We start from the raw sequence: 15,341 nt of genomic DNA on the forward strand, positions 1-15,341 counted from the left end.
CTAAACCGGAAGCAGCAGTGACTTCATTCTCTAGCCCTCAGGTTTGTTCCCAGCAGCAGCAGCACTTCTTTTTCAATTAATAATTTATTGTACTTTGTATTGTACTTGTGATGTCATCTGATTCCAGTCCTTGTATTGACTTGACTGCAGTAACTGTCGTACTTTCATAAAATGGTCATAAACAGATTTCTTCTTGACAGACAAATAACACTTAAATGCAGTTTCCTCACTGATTTGTTATTGAAGAATGGCAGTCATTAAAAAAAGAAATGTTAATCAGCACTAGAGAGATTTAAGAGATATGAACAGTTTCTCACACCTGTCCCTCATACAGCGCTTGTTGTTTTTGTCACCACTACTGTCAGAAGCACAACACCTTGCCTATTGACCACAGAAGTGTGGTTTAGCTCAAATGTGCAGGAAGTTAAAGATGGAAACATTTCTGACAATGACATTTTGTGAACAGGGGACGCTCAGCTTCAACCACATGTACGCATTGTTAATATTGCACTTTGGGCGATGGCCTTATTATTGGTCCTGTTTTTCACATATTCTATACTTAAACTAAAAGAAAAACAAGAAAGTGAAGTATTGGTTAGCTTTTCAAAGGTACCAGAAACTACAAGCAATGGAGAATGGGGGGAATTAGAGGAAATATTAAATAAAGACAACATAGTAGTTGTCATAGTAGACTCTATGTTTGTTAACCATTTGAGGTTGGAAACCTTAAAGAAATCTCCCCTTGTAAAATGTTATGGCCTTTTTGTGGACATACACTGTGTGCAATTCTGATTAAGGGGGATTTTCACCTTTAAAATTTCTCTGAATCATTTTATAAGTGAGTCTGAAGTTAGAGCATTTTCCTGGAAAAAAGAGGTGTTTATCAAAATATTAAAACAATTATGGTAAAGCTGCAATTTAACTGTTTAGTATAATTTAAAATCTCAGCATACGTGTGTATTTAATCCTGGCTCTCTAATACTTACACTCAACTTATCTACATTAGTATATATGTATTTGTATATATACATGTTTGATTTTTTGTTTAGTTTTTTTTTAAATAAAAACATAGACAATAGACTACAGACTCTATAGGTATGAATTTTTTTTTTAATGTTCCACTCAGTATACGTTCAAACCATCGATTCTGCCCATAAGTTTTTACTGAGGCATATATGGTGGGGGGACCAGGGAAAGTTTTTTCATATCTATACGACCAAAGATTTTTTTTTTTTTTTGAAATCACAGAAGTTGCCCCTCGTTCTTAGAAAGAATTCAGATTTAAGGCACTGCCTTCGCTTTTAATAATTTCGAGCTGTGCCCATCTTTTACTGTATGTGCAGTGTGTGATATCAGCTAACAGGTCAATAAAACAGTAATACATGATCATAATTTTCTTGTCAAGTGTCACAAACAGAAATCGGCAGAAAATCACACTCATTTACGACATTATGCTTGTGGAAAGGTTTGCTGTGATTTATAAGCTGGTGAGCAGTGTGTCTAGGCTCATATCATAGAATAGTGAGCGCTTTTAATATGTTTATTATTTAATATTTCAAGTTTTCTGAACCTTCGTTACTTCTGAAATACAATAGCTGCATGAAATCTTAAACACAGAAAAACACATTTAAGCTCTTAAAAAAACGGCAAATCTAATTTTCACCTACTCCAAGTGTCACAATCTAAAGCCAAGATTCTTTCTTTATTCACAATATGCTTTTTTTCCCCATAACTTTGAGCATCAATATAATGGGATATATATGTCTTTTAGATAGCTATATGCTGCCTATCTGTGTCTATGGAGGTTTTCAGAGGTAAGAAGAGGTGTATTATGTCTGTTTCTTGAGCCTCTTGAATAGACCTGAAACAACCTGGCTCCTTTCAGTTTGGTAGAGTGACTCTGCTGTGAGCCCATTTCAGTCCTCACCATATCTCTAAGTTAGAACTCAGACAACCTTCGGATCAAGCACATTTCCAACACCTGTTTGTCTAATCTCAGTCTTTCAGACATTCTCTGCAGATGTTGCACAACTCCATGTGTCAATTTCTTGCTTAGTATGTCCCTCAAGCATGAGCAAAGGGCAGCAGCTCATCCCCAACCTGAAATGGGTACTTTACTGACTTGGTGCTAATTGTTGTCCACAGCTGTTTCACACTTGGCCAGTACAACCTGGAGATTATCACTCTGATCACCTTAAACTTACACTACATCATCTAAAAAAATCAGAAATGAGATGGGCTAAGGCCCACAAATCAACTGATTTTGATCTTACACCACCCACCCCTTACCTGCACATAGAGATTCTGTCCATAAAAGTTCTGAACAGAAGCTCAGTACTGGTGGAGTCCAGTCCACTTACAATGTGAACCAATCTCTTGCTATAGTTTTACAGGGACTAAATGGCCTGTAACCTTCGGCCTAATACACCATATTCCTGAGGCAAACCTCCAAAGGACATGTCAAGGGAAGCAATGAATGACTCCTCTGTGACTACAGAACATATGCTGATTTGTAGGACAGGACAAAAACTATATAGAGCTGGGACAAAGCTTCTCAGAGAGTCCCCTTTTCAAAAACTTACTGAGGACTTTCACCCCAGTTTGCAAATTCAAAATTACTGTTCACTTCCACATGATATTGCAGGTCAACCAAGAAAACCCAGAAGTATCCAGACTTGGAGCAATTGCCCAAGTGGCCTGGCCATTGGAGAGCATTTTTTTCTTTAATTCTATGAGCAACCACAGAGATAGACGAGCTGTTCTAAAAGACAAGGTTGTGTGAGATTGGACAAAATCTCACACAACCTTTATTATTCTTGAGACAATAAAGAGTTGATCCAGCTGAACCACAACTAGGATGAAAGCTACGCTGTTCCTCTTCATCTAAGGTTTGACTAAAGGGTGGAGTCTCATCTCCAGTACTGATGACACTGACCTTCCCAGAGAGCTCCCTTGTTAAAGAGGGGAAAATCTATCCCAGTTTAATGAAGACAGCCCTACAACAATGAAGACATGGGGGATTTTCATCCACCTCCCAAGGGTGGAACTTTTTAACCCTGTGACCTCAGCTACAGCGATGGATGAGTTGTCCTACTTCTCCCCACATGCTGCTCTTTTATTTATTTGTTTTTAAAGATAGATTTATGGCATTTTTACCTTTATTAGATACTGGAGCAGTAAAGACAGACATTAAAGTGGAATATGGTCCACTTGGACTCAGTGTCCACAGTGAAGATCTCCTAAACAGGGCCCTCCACCAGACATTCCCAGCCCAACCTCACTACATGTGGTGATCTATTAAAGGTTCAACATCTCTGTTCACCCGAGTGTCCAAGACATAGAGCCATAGGTCTGATGGCCCTATTAGAAAAACAATCCTAGACTTGGCACTTAAGGTGTCCTGGCGCCGAGTGCGCTTATGAACACCTTTATATTTGAACTAGGTGTCCGTTACATAAGCCTTTTAGAGTTTACTGTCATTGCTCACATAAGCGCTGATGTTGCCCAGCAGGAAAAATGGAGTCCCTAAACAGGGCACTATCTAGCATCCCAGCATGGACTCCACGAAGGACAGGGACTCTCACTCTGGAGCAAGTCTACTGGTTCATTCATGGTATAAAGGTAAATTTTCCAATACCTTATTAATAATGTTAAATTCTCTTTACTAATGTGTAAAGTGAAAACCAAAAGGAAAATAAACACAGCTGAACACAATCAAAATGAGCACAGACAGGAAATAAAATTAGAGACACGACACAAGAGACACATGATAGTAAAAACAAAGTAAAACAAGAAGTCACAAAAACAGAGATGAGACCCTAACACTATATAACTTAACACAGAGGCACACAGGCAAAGGCTAACGAAAATAACACAAGGAACTAAACTCTTTAAACCAGAGTGCTAATGGAAATAAACAGGCAGTGGAACTAATTGCCAAAGGCCCCAGATGCTAAGAAGGAATATAAAAATCAAATATAAACAATAAACAAACTAAGAAGGAAATGGAGTAACTAATAATAAACAAGAATTTAAATTCCAATGGAGGTAAATGAACAAACCAAAAGGAATCAAAACTCAACTAGAAATAAATTTAACAACTGGGAACAATACTGGAATCAGATTTCACTGTAAATTATTACACTAACTAATTTGATCGATGGAAATGATAGAAAAATTCTTAAAGCTATACAACACTTTTTACAGTAAGCTGAAGGAATGTATGGTAAATGGCCTGTATTCGTATAGCGCTTTACTAGTCCCTAAGGACCCCAAAGCCCTTTACACAACCAGTCATCCACCCATTCACGCACACATTCACACACTGGTGATGGCAAGCTACATTGTAGCCACAGCTGCCCTGGGGCGCACTGACAGAGGCGAGGCTGCCGGACACTGGCGCCACCGGGCCCTCTGACCACCACCAGTAGGCAACGCCCAAGGACCAACGACCGAGACTGTCCAAGCCGGGGCTCGAACCAGCAACCTTCCAATTACAAGGCGAACTCCCAACTCTTGAGGCACGATCGCCCTATCTCTCTATCTCTCTCTATCTGTCCTCTTGTCAGTCTTTGTTGTGGCTCCTCTGCTTTCTGTTATCCAAAGCAGTTAAAATCATGTTCAAGTATACCAAGTAACTGTTTCTCTGTAAGAGTGTCACACACATATCTGTTCCCAGGACAACACTGGAAGAAGTGTATGAATGAAACTTGCGCTATTGCCCCACTGAGCACTCGTATAGATGTTCGCTGTGTATGCTTTTGCTTCCTTGCAAGTAAAATAAACACGTTGGAACTCTGTTTGCCTCACTTTATATGAGAACTTTTGTAACAAAGTCCCCAAATCACTACTAACTAGTGACAGAACTCTGCAGCGATTAATTTGATTGCATTTACTTCATTCGTCCTTAATACTGAAACTAAAAAAACTTTATGATGTCACAACATGAAATGCACATTTGTGTGCAGCACGCATGCAGGGTGTAAGGAAGTGGTGAGCTTGTCACAAGTATAAGTAGCCCCTGCAGTACCTTCAACAGATTATTCGAAAATTTAAGGTTGTAAGTATGATGAGCCTGATGGACAGATTTAACTCTCTGATGATTTTTTGCTGCTTCGTGTTTGTCTCTGCAGATGGAAGCGGTAAAGGTAAACCTTTATTAATGCTTTTTATGAAAGCTCTTCTATTAATGATAAGTTATTTAATATAAACTAATTGTAAAAATGGAAGGATGGATGGAAGAACAACTTAAACAAATGAGATATTTGTTCGCTGAGACTGAAAAGTAAAGACTGAGAGCACAAGACTTGAATGTAGAACATAAGAGACATAGATATAATATTTGGGTACACTGAAACAATTGCAGTATTAACTAGGTTTGAAATGAGCACCGCCATAGAATCAGTGCTTTCCCAAAATTCCCTACCTTTGGTTCCTATCTTGTTTTGATGTTTATTTTTTATTTTATTCTATTTTTTTTCATGTGTGTTGCTGAATCCTGAACTTAGCATGTAGAATTGATACAAATTTAAGACGTGTGATACTGATATTAAATCACAAAATGATATGTTAACCACATAAATTAAGATTTAATCTTCAACAAACAAAAATGACAATTTTAGTATGAAAATGAAAATTTATGTAATTTCAAAAAAGTTGGGATGCTGCGTAAAATGTAAATGAAAACACGATGCAAGAAATCTGCATATATTATAAAATCATATTTTATTTACAGTAGAACAAAGAAAACATGTAAAATGTTTGAAATTAATAATGTACAATTTATAAATGGTGTTAGCTTATTTTGAATTTGATGCCAATAATATATGTTTTACTACTACTAGTTACATCAGTAGTGTAAGATAGGAATAACACATTGATGCTTAAGCTTGTAAAACAAGCACCATAGTCAATCTAAGAACTGTGAGTGGTGCCAAAAAAATGCAATAGTTCCTACATAGAGTGACTGTTTTTATCAATTCAATAATTAAATTATACAACAATCAGAAATAAAAAAAGATAATGTTCAAAACAATTAAAAAAACAAAGAAAAACTGTTTTAAACCATTATCATCTCTAAATCTCTCTTCTTTACTTTTTTAGGTTTACATGCTTCGTGTGAAGTTGCGATTATGGTAGGAAGAGGCAGCACTTGGAAGACTCCTCCACGACAAAGTCTGAGGGTCAGCTGTCCGGTCATACACTGTGGAGAAACGCTGGAGGTCACCTGGTGTAAACTCTTTGACTCAAACATCTGTGAACGGATTCATGAAACAAAACATGTGAAGATAACACAGAATCCTGATAAGGATAAGCTGATCTCATATTTAAATTTCAAGGAGATTTCCATTCATGATGATGGCATGTACAGATGTGGTTTACTAGGATATAATGGCAGCGTAATCAGCCATACCATCAACATCTCAGTATCAGGTATGCTTTCAGATATATTTTATTCTTCATCGGCATTAAAATGTGAAATGATAAAATATGAAGTGTTAATTCTGTCTACTATGTATCATTCCCTAAAGACATGTACGAGGGGATTGAAAACTCCGATAATAACAATAAAAATGCAGGTGAGAAGCTGTGTTTATCAGAATATCACAGCCAACATTTTGTGGATGCAGTTTAGCACGACTGATCTGGTTATTGTGTTTTGTAGGTACAACACCGAGCCCTGATCACAATGAGGATAAAAACTGGAGGCCATACTTGTACGTTTGTTTCGGCATAGTGCTTCTGATTTTCATACTGAATGCGCTCATCCTCCTGAGTTCTTACAACTGGAAACGTAAGAGCACTAATTTTTATTTTGGATAGTTGAAACTGAATTTATTGAATTTATCATCTAAAACTGGGCAATTTATTTATTGACTTTTTCTACAGGAGTGCTAACTTCCCCAGCTGCCCAGCCCTGTTGGAACCAGATTTCAGCTTCAAATCCAGCACTTAAATATCAACAATGTGCAGTATATGTTATCATCAACCGTAGACACGCTACCAAACAGGGTGGAAAATATCACAACATGACTAACCAAGTTAAAAACCCAGAGTCTTCTTTTACTGCTGAAAGACCAGAATCACTAACTTGCCAGCCCCATGAGTTCCAGATTTCAGCTTCAAATCCAGCACTTAAATATCAACAATGTGCAGTATATGCTATCATCAACCATAGACACGCTACGAAACATGGTTTAAAATATCACACAGTGACTAACCAAGTTAAAAACCCAGAGTCTTCTTTTACTGCTGAAAGACCAGAATCACCAGCTCGCCAGGCCAGATTTCAGATTCAGACCCAGCAGTAAGAAATGTAGATCATGCAACGTATGCTGTCATCAACCACAGATAACCTAGAAAACCTGCTGAAGAAGAGCACACCATGGCACAATCAAGTTAAAAATCCAGAATATGCTGTCATCAACATTTTCTTTATTTTTTTTTTTTCATTTGAAATGGCTACTTGTAGATGAAATGGTGTAAAAGTGTATATCAGTACAGTCATGTAAAGACACATTTGACTATATAATTCTGTGAAAAACTAAGTAAATCTCCATTGCTTCCATAGGAATAAAGAAGGTACATAGCAGTCAAATGCAGCTAATCAGATACACTTGACTGAGAAATCTTCACCAAGTTGGCTGATCTAGAGCAACAAAACACAATATATTCACTCCAGGGTCTGACAGTGCAATGCTCAGAGGCTAGATTAGGTTCTGTAGGCCTGGTAAAGTTTGTGACAGTACAATTAAAAAACATGGACATTATGGCTTGTTTGGAAGAGTTACCAGGACAAAGACTCCAGGAGAAAAAACAAACAAACAAAGCGTTCTATCATAGTTTACGTTTGCAAAGTTGAATCTAAAAAAAACACACAACTTCTGCAACAATATATTTTAGACAGATGAGACCAAAGTTGAAATGTTCGCAAAAACCAAACAAAGTGTTTCAGCACAAACAGCTCAAACCAACTTTCAGTCAAGGTGGTGGAAGGGGGATGCTTTTTGGTTTGTGATGCAGCTGGGGCCCTTACAGTCATCGAGTTGACCACAAATTCCTCAGTATACCAAAGTATTCTCGAGTCAAATGTGAGGCCATCTGTCCAATAGCTAAAACTAAGCCAGAACTGGGGCATGCAACACTACAATGATCCCAAGCACAGCTATGACAGCAAATGTATGACAGAATGGCTGAAAAAGAAAAGAATCATGGTGTTTCCACAACCTAGTCAAAATACAGACTTCAACCCAAATTTGATAAATGCTGAATCTCAAGACAGCTGTGCAAAAACAAATGCTTCAAAACTCAATGGACTGAAAAATTATTGCTACTAGATATGATTCCACAGTCTGATGAATCGATGGGTGTGTGTGAAAACTTTATCTTTCACATGACTGTATGAAGTGGCACAATGTGATGAGAAAGACTGCAAACGAGGTGAATGGAGGAAGCTTGTGGTTGTGTAGATGCACTGTATGTCCCATTAAGCTATCATGAATAGACCAAAAGCAGCAGCAACTTTATTCTCTCACACTCAGGTTTAATCCAGACAATGCTTTTATTTTATTTTGAATTTCTTTTTTATTTTCTGATATGACTTTGTTCCCCCATTCAAATCCATGTAATTGAGTTGGAATTTAAAATAAATAAATATATGTATTCAACTCTGATGGCCAAAACTTTGACAATGTCATAAAATTCATTAATGGAATAGATTTGTTCTGTATAGACTTACTGATATTTGTAATGCAGTCTTCTGATTTGTTATAGGATGCCAAACGTGAAAAAAAAAAAGAGTTTTGTAATGTAAACTAATAAGTGACTCATGTACAACTTTTGAAAGATTATTTTGTTTGAAATGTTAATGAATGTACTTACTGAATTACAGATTTTTATATTTCTCTTAATTGAGCTCATTACAGATAAAAAATGATCATGTCCACTCATGGCATGTTGCAAAATGTAGTAATAGCACCAGAGATGCTTGAAGATATGAACAAATATTTTTTAAAAGCCCACGATTTCATCTCATACCTTTTTCTGTCCTACAAACAGGCCTTTGTGTTTTTGTCACCACTAGTGTCAGAAACTAGTGTCTGTTGACCACAGCAGTGGGGTTTAACTTAAATGTGCAGGAAATGAAAGATGGACAGATTTAAGGTTTCAATGAGATCATGTGGCAAGTGGTGCTCCACCTCAACCACATGTTTATAGTATTGCAGTTTGGGTGATGACCTTACTGTTGGTGCCACTTTTAAAGTAAGGGTAGCAATGATTAGCTATTTAAAGGTACCAGAAACTACAAGCAAATGAGAATGAAAGAATTAGAAGACGCCAGCTTATGATACAAACAAATACCATTATTTGCCAGTGTACACTCCATGTTTTATAACTGCTGGAGGTTGGAGTCCTTAACATCATGGACTTCTTTCCCTGATTTGTGCATCTCAGATTTCTCTGAGTCATTTTATGTGTGGGTCTGAAGCTAGAGCAATTTCCTGGAAAGAAAGAGGCATTCACAAACAAGCAAACAAAGAAAAACAAAGACATTATTTAACCGGCGCTCTAAAGAGCTCACTATAAGCAAAGTCTGTGAAATTTCTTCCCTCCTAGATTTTCCACAATCAGATATTCCACAGTATTAATGCAAAGTGAAAATGCTTAGGAGCCCCAGCAGTTCAGTCATGAAGTGACAGACCTGTCTCTCTATGCAGGCAGGATGCATAGAAAGGCAGACAGGAAGTTTGCCTGTCTATACCCTCACTTGAAGTCAGCAGTGCCCCATCCCCACCATATATAGTGTGGGCAGGGAAATGCTATCCTCGACTGAGTCTCATGAGAGCTGAACAGAATCCCCTTGAAGCTTCAGCCACAGCCAAAACTGCAGTCTGTTTGGCCTGGTGGCCAGTGGTATATCACAAAAACATGATTAATTCCCTTTTCTAAAGTACATAAAAAACTGGCAAGCAGATGTTCCAGAAAGTTGGTTCTGTTCATCTGGCCCTAGCATTTTCAGTGGGATAAATGTTTTGTCACTCATCTGGTTGACTTTGTCTCTGTGAGTGACAAAACATTTCTCTCAATGAAAACACTATGTTTAAAAAGTGCGTTTTACTCAGTGTTATACATGGTGTTGTACCTGGAAAACTTCAAATGAGATGTAAAGGCTACTAAAAAAAACATACGTCTGTTACGAAAGATAGTAAAATATCAGGGCACAGCACCCCACAAGGCAAAATTGGTATGGCACGGATCAGGACCACACAATGTGCTTACACATGGCCCACATACCGCAAAAAATGACGGCCCTTTGGTGGCCCAGACCTGGTTTGCCAGAGGTGACCCACACATGGGCCAGCACAAGGTCAGTTGCATACACACTGGTGGTCCTGTGCTGGCCCATGTGTGGATTACCTCTGGCAAACCTGATCTGGGCCACCAAAGGGCCGTCATTCTTTGCGGTATGTGGGCCATCTGTAGGTGGTGTGCAGCCACGGGCCAGTTGTAAACACACTGCTGGCCCTGTACTGGGCCCAGAACAGTTTCAGCTCTGGCCCCAGATATCAGCCTAATGTGTACCTTAATCAAGCCATGTAATAACAACATGTGCCAGAACATGCAAAACAGTGCAAAAGTAACATGACAAAACTCTGTTCAGACAGTGAATGGACTGATTCTTATATAACACTTTACTACTCTCCCAGATTACTCAAAGTGCTCTATACAATATTCCACATTCACACACTTTCTCTTAACTGAGTGCTTCCTAACTGCATTCATACATACTCACACTCCTGACGTGCAGACTGGAGGAGTCAGGGATTGAACCACTAACCTTCCGATGAGTAGGTGACCTGCTCTACCGCCTGAGCTACAGCCACCCAGTGGTAAACATGAGTAAACCGTTACTAGGTTTTGGATAAAGTGTAAACTCACAAACCTGTCAAACCTGCATTTGAAACATTAGCTACCATAGCAGTATAGTATTGCAACATGGCACTTGGGTCTTCTAACTAAAATAGGAAAATAGGAACTTAAATAGTGCCATCATTGCCAGACCTGGCCCACATCTGGTTGACATACACTCTGCCAAGACACCAGTCAGTCAGAAGTGCCAGCTTGATGCCGGATCCAGGCCAGACCTGTTTTCTATGGGCCTGGGCCACATAAACCAAACCACAGTCGAGCCAGATATGGCATGCCATCACATAGACAGTGCCATCTATGGCAGGCCTGGCCCATATCTGGATGACATGCGTCTTATCATGCCAGAAGTCAGCCAGCAGTGCTGGCTTGACACCAGATCCAGGCCAGACTAGCTTGCTATGTGGGACAAAAGGAATCTACTGTTAGAAAATGCCTAATGTGAAGCTGTGATTATGGTCTGGAGAGGCAAGTCATTGAAAACCACCCAGGCACTATTGAGAATCACTAAATGTCATCTGGTCTAAAATTTTTGACTCAAACAACTGTGAACGGATTAGTAAAAGAGAAAATGTGGATATAACAGAGAAACATGTTAAGGACCAGTTGATCTCATATTTAAGTTTTAAGCAGATTTCCATTAACCCTAGAACACTATCGCTGGGTGATTTTCACCCGAGCAAATACATTTACATGATTTCTCTCTTCTGCAGCTGTTAGTGTGTCGAGGAGATTGTGCCTTCACCAGGGAAGTCTCAAATGTCCCAGGAATGGGTGTATCAAAGACCAGCTTTCCAGCGTCTTTTTTTTTTTTTTTTAGGAATTTTTTGTTCTTGAATTCCAGATTTTTCTGTAATTTTGGAGCATTATTTTAGCATCCCCCATGACACTTTTTTCATTTTGTTAGACATGGCACAGTTGAAAGTAAAAGCTGACCACTCTGATTTGTCATGTGTTTGATATATTTTGATGACAAGTACTTTTAGTTGGTCATATTATATCGGGTAAAAATCACCCGGCGTTAGTGATTGTGTTACTATTTATAGCGATAGTGTTCTAGGGTTAATGATGATGGGCTGCACAGATTTGGTTTAATAGGATACCATCATAGCATAATTGCCCACACCATCAAGATCTCAGTATCAGGTATGCCTTCCCTTATTTTCAGGTATTTTTATTCTCCCACAATATCAAAATATGCACAATTAAAAATTCATGACTTAATTTTACATTGTGGGTTATTTCATGCACAAAACAAGGATTCTTAAATATCAAAGAACTCCAAAGCAAAAATTACCTCTATTGTCACCTGATGCAAACATATTTGGAGGCGAGAGCTCTAGAGCTCTCAGCCAACATTGACACTGGATACCAGCTTGGCAATGGGGATCTGTAATTCACTCTGATCATAAACGGTTTGCCAAGTTTAACAAGCAAAAACAAAGAGTATCTGCCCAGGATCACAAAGACACACAAAAAAATTAAATTAAATATTTTAAAATAATTAAGTGAAAAAAACAAACAAACATGCTTTTGTCTCAGTGGTAGAAAAAGCTTTTAAAATCCAATTTGTTGTGTCTGGTTGTATTTATGCTGTTAATCTGGGTTTTTTAACACAGGAGCCTCTAGCAGCCATTAAAGAAAGGGAAGTATTTTACACTTCCATACTGACCTTATTTTTAGTTGGGTAACAAATATCGTTTAGTATAGCAAAAAGAACTGGAAGGAACTGCATAATCACCAAAGCCACAAGCTTTCCTGCCCGGTGGTAACCAGCCTTCTGCTTCAAACTGAAAAAGAAACAAAAAAAAAAAAGAATCAAGACTGCTGTGAATGACTTCATCAACCATGAAGACTGCAGTAAACCTGCTGGAAAACAGCAGGTTTATTAACCAAGTTAAAAACCCAGCATATGCTGTAAAAATAATATTTCCTAAATGTTTTTAATTTAAAATGCACAAGTGTAAATAAAAAAAAGTGCACTGGCGTGTAGCTGTGTTGTGCTGTTGAGCAGATGATAAGCGATCAACCACGCTGCAGAAGAGGTGAACAGAGGAAGCTTGTGGTTGTGTAGGTGTGCTTTCGGACATCTGAAGTTATTCTGAGTAGACCAGAAGCAGCAACTCTCACGCTCAGGTTCGTTCCAACGTTGCTTTTTATTATATTTTAATATTACTTTCTTTATATTCTTCATTTGCAGTGAGCAACATGGAAAACAAACTAAAACAAGGATTTCATAGAAAATCCAGTGGGTAAATAGATTTGTTCTGCACAGACTCAGTGAAAATGTGTTGTTCAGTCATTGGGTTGATTTGTTAAGGCTAGCAATCATGTGAAAAAGAGAAATCAGCTTTTCACTGTAATCACTGGCTCATCCGTGACTTTGGAACCATTATGTTGTTCGAAACGTTAATGAATGCAGTGATTTTATTGACCGTTTTTGCATTCCTCGTACTTGAGCTTATTATTTGACTTACTTACCTGTCCATTCATTACTTGTTGTGAAACAAAACTACCAGACAGACATGGTGTGAGTGTGAAGAGAGATATGAGCAAGCAACTTTACCAGGTAATCTCACATCTGTCCCACACACAGGGCTCATTCTTTTTGTCACTGCCACCGTCAGAAACGGGGCACTTTGTCTGCCAACCGCATCAGTGCGGTTTAGTTTAAGTGTGCAGGAAGTCAAAGATAGAAAGATTTCTGACAATGACACCTCGTGGTAAGAGTTGCTCCACCTCAACATCACATTGTTTACGTAATACAGCAGTTTGGGCGTTTGCCTTATAAATTGTCAAATAAAAGTTAGCTATTTAGAACAACAAAGAGTTCAAAAAATTAGAGGAAACCAACTTAAGAGTTAAGGAATGTCAATTATATGTAATAGTAGACTCATCTATTGTGAATCACCTCCCCTTGTCACAGGTTTGGCTTTTCTTAAGACATTAACCGGGAGTAATTCCACATAAGAGGGGTTTTGCCACTTGGGATCATTTTATGAGGGTGTGTGAGGTTGAAGCATTTTACTAAAAAAGGAAAATTCTTAAAGAAACCCAAAAAACAATATATCAATTTTTACAGAAATATTTAAAAAAACATGCAATAAAATAGTTTTTTTTCTTTCACAGAGGCCTTCATATTTTTATTTTCTTAAGCCTGGTTAGAAGTGTGATATATGAAGCTGTTTTCTTCTATAATTAAAACTTAGGCTATTAACGTGCTAATAAACAAGTCTGCTAAAATTGCTGACATGTGCGGAGACTTCTTCAAAACAAAAACCTACATTTTGTAACACTAATCAAAGTGTGTAACGACACTGTCATTGCTGTCACATTTTACATGGAAAAACAGGTTCGGACCAACAAATCAAGAAGAAAATCCCAATTTGTAGAGCAAGTTTCTCTAAGGTCACCACTTTTCAGTTGAAGGACTGGAAACAGGGAACTGCTTCCCCATCTTTTAAAGCGAATTCACTGCTGTTGTTCTTTGGAAAATCTACACCAAAATGATAACTGTGAAACCTTAAATTACTGATCACTCATGATCTTGCTCAACACACACACGTCACACGAGAAAAACTCCCAAACTTATGGATTATTATGTTCCTTCTGTTGTAAATCCTGATGCTCTAATCCACCGTTCACTAAAAAATCTCTATTGAAAAATGTGCCCCATTTTTCTTCCATTATTCTCAGTGGAATTACTTAGGGGAGGACCCAGAGAAGTTGAAATATAGCCTACATGTTCTATGTGACTCTTAATCAATATGTGAGATGAGTCAGAAAACTACGTCTCTGTCTGTGAATGGAATTTTTCTCTTCTCACCATCGGTGTCTGGCTGTCACAGCCCACACAGGCGTTCTGTGCATGCTCTTTCTCTCTCTCCGTGTATCTCTCTCTCTCTCACACACACACACACACATTGGTAATTGTATTTTCTCTCGGTTAGACAAAGCCCTGATTCACGAAGCCCCTGCAAAATGACAGAGCACACGGAGGCTGTGCGAAGGCAGCGCTTGCAACAGGCCAGATTAGAAGGTGCCTCTGAGGTCACAAAGCGAGTTTGTGGACGCTTCTGCATCAAAGCAGCTTTAAAAAAAACTCCCACAAGGTGCACAGAAACGCAGAGTGTGTGTCATCTTCCTCCAAAATCATGATCGAGAGTAACATCTGTGACGTCTACGACGAAATTAGTATTTGTTTAATTTTTTTTCAGCAGTATGTGCAGATTTATAATCCTAAACCACTCCATCACCCCACCCTACCAATTCACTACAGCACAACGCGCATACCACATACTTTACACATACAAACTCACTTAATCCTAACATATACACATGCACCTAGACTGCTTACATTTCACATAAACGAATGACCTGAGAAACACCTTATAAACATTCACATGCAGATTCAA

The sequence above is a fragment of the Pelmatolapia mariae genome, linkage group LG16_19, assembly GCF_036321145.2.
Source record: "Pelmatolapia mariae isolate MD_Pm_ZW linkage group LG16_19, Pm_UMD_F_2, whole genome shotgun sequence".
NCBI classification, from domain to species: domain Eukaryota; kingdom Metazoa; phylum Chordata; class Actinopteri; order Cichliformes; family Cichlidae; genus Pelmatolapia; species Pelmatolapia mariae.